This window comes from Quercus suber, unplaced genomic scaffold (assembly GCF_002906115.3).
Source record: "Quercus suber isolate HL8 unplaced genomic scaffold, Cork oak 2.0 scaffold_405, whole genome shotgun sequence".
Lineage (NCBI taxonomy): Eukaryota > Viridiplantae > Streptophyta > Magnoliopsida > Fagales > Fagaceae > Quercus > Quercus suber.
In genome coordinates this window covers 101,699-108,933 of record NW_027069856.1, presented here as the reverse complement: position 1 = coordinate 108,933, position 7,235 = coordinate 101,699, and the positions used below count along the sequence as shown (strand labels likewise).

Genomic DNA, 7,235 nt, shown 5'->3' with positions numbered 1-7,235 from the left:
TTATTTTTTTTCCTGAAAATGAATTTTAAAAAAACGTTATCCATCGAAAGGGTAGCATATTTAAATTCTATAAAATAAAATAAAAAGTTAAATTAGTTCTTTGGATTTTTTTTTTTTTTTAACTCAAGGTTCACCAAAAAACTAAATTAACCCAACAAATTAATTAAAACACTAACGGACTAACGGACTAATATGGACTATAATTAATAGTTTATAGGGACCATTTGCCACTGGTGTGTATGCGAGTCAACAAATACGTACATACAACTTGCGATGGAGTTAACAACGCAGGCACCATTCTTCTTATGACTTTGCCTATTAACATACTTCAAATATATATATATATATAGTAAACTTTTATGCATTTTATTTTTTTATAAATATTTTAGATTCCATTGGAATGGTTTATGTTTGATTAACTTGTTCACACTCCTGTTTTTGGTTAATTTTACCACTCACATTATCATTGATTAACGGATACAGTACGTAATTACAAGGAATAAACATGAAAAGTACCACCTGATTAAACAATTTGATAATGTCCTGGCATTTTTGCAATAGAATATCATCCTCTTACCAATGAGAACAAATGATTAAGTTGCTATATATTCTACTTCCTATACTATATTAGCTATAAACTTAATTATAAGCCTAGCGGCTCTCTGTTCCTGAGCAAGAAGAACCTGAAAATGGTGACAAGGATGTTCAATCATTTTCTCTTTGCATTGCTTGCTGGTTTCTCTCAACTTTTGGTTCATGGCCAGGATCAATCAGGTATCGTTATCTAAGTCTATCAGTTTTAATATATATTATCTCTTAATTATTGGCCATATGGCTAAGGTCTCTCTCTATTTTTGTTCAGGTTTCATTAGCCTAGATTGTGGGCTACCAGCTAATTCAAGCTATACTGAGCCAATAACAGGCATCAATTATATATCAGATGCAACGTTCATAGACACTGGTGTAAGTATGAGCAAATCACCAGTGTACAAAACAAATAGCCTTGAACAGGAATATTACTATGTCAGAAGCTTTCCTCAAGAAACCAGAAACTGTTACACAATAAGTCTTACAAGTGGCACCAGATACTTGATCCGAGGGAGTTTCTTGTATGCCAATTATGATGCCAAAAGTAAACCTCCAGGATTCGACCTGTATATTGATGCTAATAAGTGGGATTCAGTGACATTACTCGATGAATCCACATTCATCCATGCAGAGCTCATACATGTCCCAAAATTAGATCATATTGATTTTTGTCTGGTGAACACGGGCCATGGTGTACCGTTTATTTCTGCATTAGAACTTAGGCCATTGAAAAATGACACACATGTCACTTTATCCGGATCACTGTCAACTTTCGTGCGGCTTGATTTTGGTACATTAACCAATCAAACATATAGGTGATTCAAATTTTTATATCATACTATGATTTTCGTAAGAACTTTGGAGTTCAATATTTTCTAACATGCATTATTGGAAAACATTTAGGTACAAAGATTATGTTCTTGATCGCATATTCGCATGTGGTTCCCCCCTGTGGCCATGGTTGGCTGGACACCAATAAGTACTTCGCTTACAGTGGATGGCATACCTCACAATGATTTCCAACCACCATCAGTGGTCATGGAAACTGCCTCCACAGCAATAAATGCAAGTGTACCCATGACATTCAACTGGGTGGCCCCGGATAATACAACCCAATATTATGTCTACATGCACATTGCTGAAATCAGAGTGCTCAAAGCAAACGAATCTAGAGTATTCAACATTGCTCTAAATGGGGAGTTATGGGGTGGACCTATAATTCCCAAGTACCTGCACACAACCACTGTATACAGCCCTTCAGCCTTGAAAGGGGGAAAATTTGAGTTTGCTCTTTATAAAATTGAACAATCAACTCTTCCACCACTCATCTACGCCATTGAGGTTTACAAGGTTGTAGATCTCTTACAATCTCAGACAGACCAACAAGATGGTAAGTTATTCATAATGCATTGTTTATCTTTAACAAGGTTTCTGGTTTGTCCTAATGTACATGATATCAACTGCTATGTATCTCTTGTATGCATTCGAAGCATTAGTTGATGCAATGAGGAACATCAAGTCAATGTATGGAGTAAGAAGAAATTGGCAAGGAGATCCATGTGCCCCTACAGTGTTTGTGTGGGATGGATTAAACTGTACCTCTAATGCTTATGAATCTCCTACAATCATATCACTGTAAGCATATGCCTTCAGACAAGCTACCAAACTTTCTAACTTAGTCCATACTATCATGTTAAAATAACTTAAAATTTTCAATTAATTAGGAATTTATCGTCAAGTGGATTGGCTGGGCAGATTGCTCCTTACATATCCAATCTCTCATTGATACAGTACTTGTAAGTATAGAAATCTCACAAGCTCAATTAATTTTTATGTAAGAATGTACTGAGGACCAAAATCTAAGCCCCATATTTTTTACAATCAATAAATTTTTAATTGTATTGTTTATTTCAGGGATCTATCAAATAATAACTTAACTGGATCAGTGCCCGACTCTCTCTCAAATCTGCAATCATTGAGGGTCCTGTAAGTTATTAGGATTTGGAAAGGTATTTCAAAACATTTATTAAAAAAAAAATCATTATGTTTTCTCAACCTTTGCAGAAACTTAGAAACAACCTTAGTGGCTCACTTCCTGCTGCCCTTCTTGCCAAATCAAAGACCGGTTCACTGTTATTAAGGTCAGCCTTCTGTCATAACATTTTTTCCCATTTTTCATTTTCATAACTATCCTCCTACAAGAAAAATATCAAAGAATTACTTTTGCACCTATTTCTAGCACACATATAAGAGATTAATGGTGGTTGAAATTCTTACAATTTTTGCCATGAATTGTTTTAATGATAGTGTGGGAGAAAATCCAAATCTATGCTCATCGGTTTCTTGTACAACAGAGCAGAAGAAGAAGAAGACGAATATTATTGTTCCAATACTGGCATCAATTGGCGGATTGTTCTTGTTATTAGCTGCAGCTGGTATCTTTTGGATATTTAAAAAAAAAAAAACAAAAGAAAGAGATGGTAAGACAAGCACAAAGTCTACTAATCAAGGTTAAATGTTTATTCAAGTTGCATATTCCCATTTGAAAAAAAAAAAAAAAAAAATTGCTCAACATATATTATATTACAACTCTTGATGATCTTAGGGAATGTGACGGGAGGTAACGCAACCAACAGAATGCAACTAGAATCAAAGAATCGACAATTTACCTACTCTGATATCCGGATGATTACGAACAACTTTGAGAAACTTCTTGATCAAGGTGGGTTTGGCAAAATTTATCTTGGTTTCGTAGAAGGAAATCCTGTGGCTGGAAAGATTGTCTCCCAATCAGCAATTGAAGGGTTTCAGCAATTTCTGTCTGAGGCATGTAAACGCAGACTCTGCCATATTTTTTAGTTCATTCAAATATATGAAAATAATTTGTGACTTTACAGGTTGAACCTCTTATAAGAGTTCATCGTAGAAACTTGACTACCTCGTTGGATATTGCAAAGAAGGACCCAATCTCGCTCTCATCTATGAGTATATGGTGAACGGAGACTTGCATTCCCATATTTCAGGTCTGGTCACAAGTATAAGTATAGGTTTCACATTTTTTTGGTTGTTACATTTTGATTTCTGAAGATCATAAACTTTCTATGGGTATATTTTAATTAGTGTAGCAGCAAAATTTTTCACAACCTGGTTTGTTGTGATTCGTTTATAACAAAAGTTGTATTAGCGGTAGACTCATAAAAAGTGATAGTCCTCTAGTCACAACTTTTAACCTTAACAAGTTATAAAAAAGGTCGTGAAAAAATATATCTTCCTACCATTGCTTGGAAATTTTAATAAATTGCATGGACAATATTTATTCAGCGGGAAATAGAACTCAGAGAAAGGGCAAAGTAGTTACTTCATGAGACTTACTAGTTACTACTGTGGAATGCTTTGGATGCAGAAAATAACTCAAATATCTTAAGTTGGGAAGGCAGAATTCGAATTGCATTGGACTCTGCACAAGGTAGTCATAGCATAATTATTTTCTAACATGCATCTTTTCACTTTTTCAATGTATGAAGTGTGGATTTTCAAATGCAGGATTGGAGTATCTACACGATGACTGTAATCCACCCATTATTCACAGAGATGTGAAGCCATCAAACATCTTGTTGAATGAAAAATTCCAAGCCAAGATTGCTGATTTTGGCCTATCCAGAGTTATCCCAACAGATGGTAGCAGTTATGTGACAGCAACTGTTGCCGGCACTCCAGGCTACTTAGACCCCGAGTAAGTACCGGCTTGTTAGGATGGTTTAACACCACACTCATTTGAAGTATAACTTTTTAAAACCTCATTTTCACTACTGAAACAACTTTTGAAACAATAAAATACATAACTAAAGAAAATTATTCTCTACTGATTTACTTCACCATACACACAGTCCATTATAGGTCTAGTTAACATCATCAAAATTTAAAAATGTTCAACAAATCCAATGACAAATGCAATTAAAAGAAAATAAAATATCTTAAGATACCCTTTTGAAGTTTAGTATGTGTCAAATATTTTTGTAACTGCTATCAACCTTTAATTTTTATTTTTCTGAGAGGGATTGCAGGTACTTCAGATCAAACAAATTAACTAAGAAAAGTGGTGTATATAGCTTTGGAGTTGTTCTTATGGAGTTAATCACAGGTTGACCCGCTATAAAGAGAAGCACTGAGCCCGTTAATTCATATAAGTCAATGGATCAATTCCACTGTTGCACATGGGGATATTCGAAGTATTGTTGATCCAAGATGCCAAAGGGGGATTTCGATCTCAACTCTGCCTGGAAGGCTGTTGAAGTATCCCTGACTTGTGTATCTGAAAATCCCCTCAATAGGCCAACCATGAGTCAGGTAGTTATTGATCTAAAGGAATGCTTGGTAACAGAATTAGCTCGAAGGAAGGAGTGCGGTGTGACTGAATCAAATGATTCAAGTCCAATTTTCACAATCCATGTGACTGCTAGAACTAGTCCTTCAGCAAGATAGTTCTTAAGTTCCAAGCATTAAAATTTTCATACTGAATCTTGAAGCTTTCCTACTTTGTCTACTTTTCTTTTATTATGTCGTTGCAATTTATTTGTAATCATATCATTATGTGTTAAAACTTGTAGCTATGATGGACAATTTATTTGTGATACGTACCTATTAATCTCAAACTCGATCTATAAATTCAGCCAATAAAATTTGGAGAACTCTTCAGTACAAGGTTTTTTTTTTTTTTTTTGGGTGGAGAATCTAGAGCAAATGATTGTTCCCACGTATAAAAAACTTGGGAATAAAAATAAATGGAAAAATTACTATTTACCCAATGTGGTTTGGTTGAAATTTAATTTGCCTACTTGTGATTTGCATTTTTTTTTTTGAAAGGCTTGTGATTTGAAATTTAACACTTTACTTACTTGAGGTTAGTTTAGTTAGAGTTCCATAACATATCTCTATTAAAAACATGACTAAATATGTAATTTTGCTCCACTTTTATGTCTCTCTCTTCCAAAAGCACAAAAAATATAAAAATACAAGATCAAAAAAGATCAAAAAGGATCCAATGGAACACTTTTATCATGAGATTTCAAACCACAAGTAAGGAATTTAAATTTCGGTTAAACCTCAAAGGATAAAATGTCAAATTTCAAACCATATGTAAACAACTTAAATTTCGGTCAAACCACAAGTGGGTAAGTTATAATTTGCCAAAATAAATAATGGACTGACTTGGTATCTAATTCATTTCTTGTAATAATAATCTGAAACTCTTAAAGCTACGTCTTGAGTGAAATTAATTACAGCAGTTGGCGAGAAAATATCGGATTGCCTTTGCATTTCAAAATTCAAAGTTTTGGCACGAGACTCTTGATGATGGGAACCAAATCTTAGATCAACTAAGACAGCATCTCGCACTGAGTACTGTCTCAATCTTTAAGGTTATATAGAAAAGGCATTTTCTCATTCATCCTTCTTTGGTACTAGGTTGGAAATTTCACCAAAGACAAGACCATAATTTTCTGCCATTAAAGAAAACTGCCACATTTTGAACCGCCATGGGTAGCATCATTAGATTAGGCCATGGAAATAAATTTGATTGGATATGTAGGGGTTGGGATCAAGTGGCTTGGAGGGTTACCCACATTCCCAAATGACATTCACATAAGCCTGTTGTACGATTAACATCAACTTTGAAAATGTAAGATTTTAAAAAGGTGTACATAAAAGTTCAAAATGTTGGGCTTTATAGAGCCTAATTGTATTTGATCAGGATTATGACCCGACCCAAAATAATGTTCTTATAGTTTTTAGGGTTTTGATGTTGTTTTTAGAGAGAAAACCTGTGCTACCACACTCTGTAATTTTCCCTGAGAATAGTAAAATCTCTGCAATTCCATGGACATAGGCAAATTGCCGAACTACATAAATACTGTCATGTGTGTGATTATTTTTTTCTTTGATGTATATTTTTCTCCATTTTTGCTTCTCACAGGTCTAAGAATTTTGTACATATTCCCATCAATTGGTATCAAAGTCTAGGGTTAGGTTTGAGTGGGAGCAATGGTAGAGGAAACAGGAAAGGCATCTGGAATAGAAAAATTCGATAGCATAGACTTTGGATTCTGGAGGATGCAAATCGAGGACTATCTCAATGGGAAGAAGTTGCACTTGCTTCTTTTAGGAGAGAGACCTTCAACCATGAAAGATGATGAATGGACACTTTTTGATAGACAAGTACTCGGAGTTATTAGATTAACTTTGTTAAAGTCTGTTGCACATAATGTCGTGAAGGAGAAGACTACGACAGATCTGATGAAGGCTTTGTCTGGTATGTATGAAAAGTCGTCAGCAAACAACAAGGTGTATTTGATAAAGAAACTATTCAATTTGAAGATGACAGAGAATGCATTAGTAGCATAACATCTGAATGAATTTAATACCATAACAAATTAACTGTCTTCCATAGAAATTGATTTTAATGATGAGATCTGTGCACTGATCGTTTTGGCTTCGTTGCCAAACAGTTGTGAGGCTATGAGAATGATAGTGAGACATTCTACTGGAAAAGAAAAGTTGAAGTACAATGACATACGAGATCTAGTTCTAGCTGAGGAAATTCGCAGAAGAGATGTAGGTGAAACCTCAAGGTCTGGTTTTGCCCTAAACCT

The 7,235-nt window shown here is 34.7% G+C and overlaps 1 pseudogene; it reads left to right on the top strand.

Moving 5' to 3' along the window:
• Positions 1–689: 689 nt before the first annotated feature.
• LOC112017660 (LRR receptor-like serine/threonine-protein kinase IOS1) lies at positions 690–5,119 on the top strand (annotated as a pseudogene).
• The last annotated feature ends 2,116 nt before the right edge of the window (positions 5,120–7,235 follow it).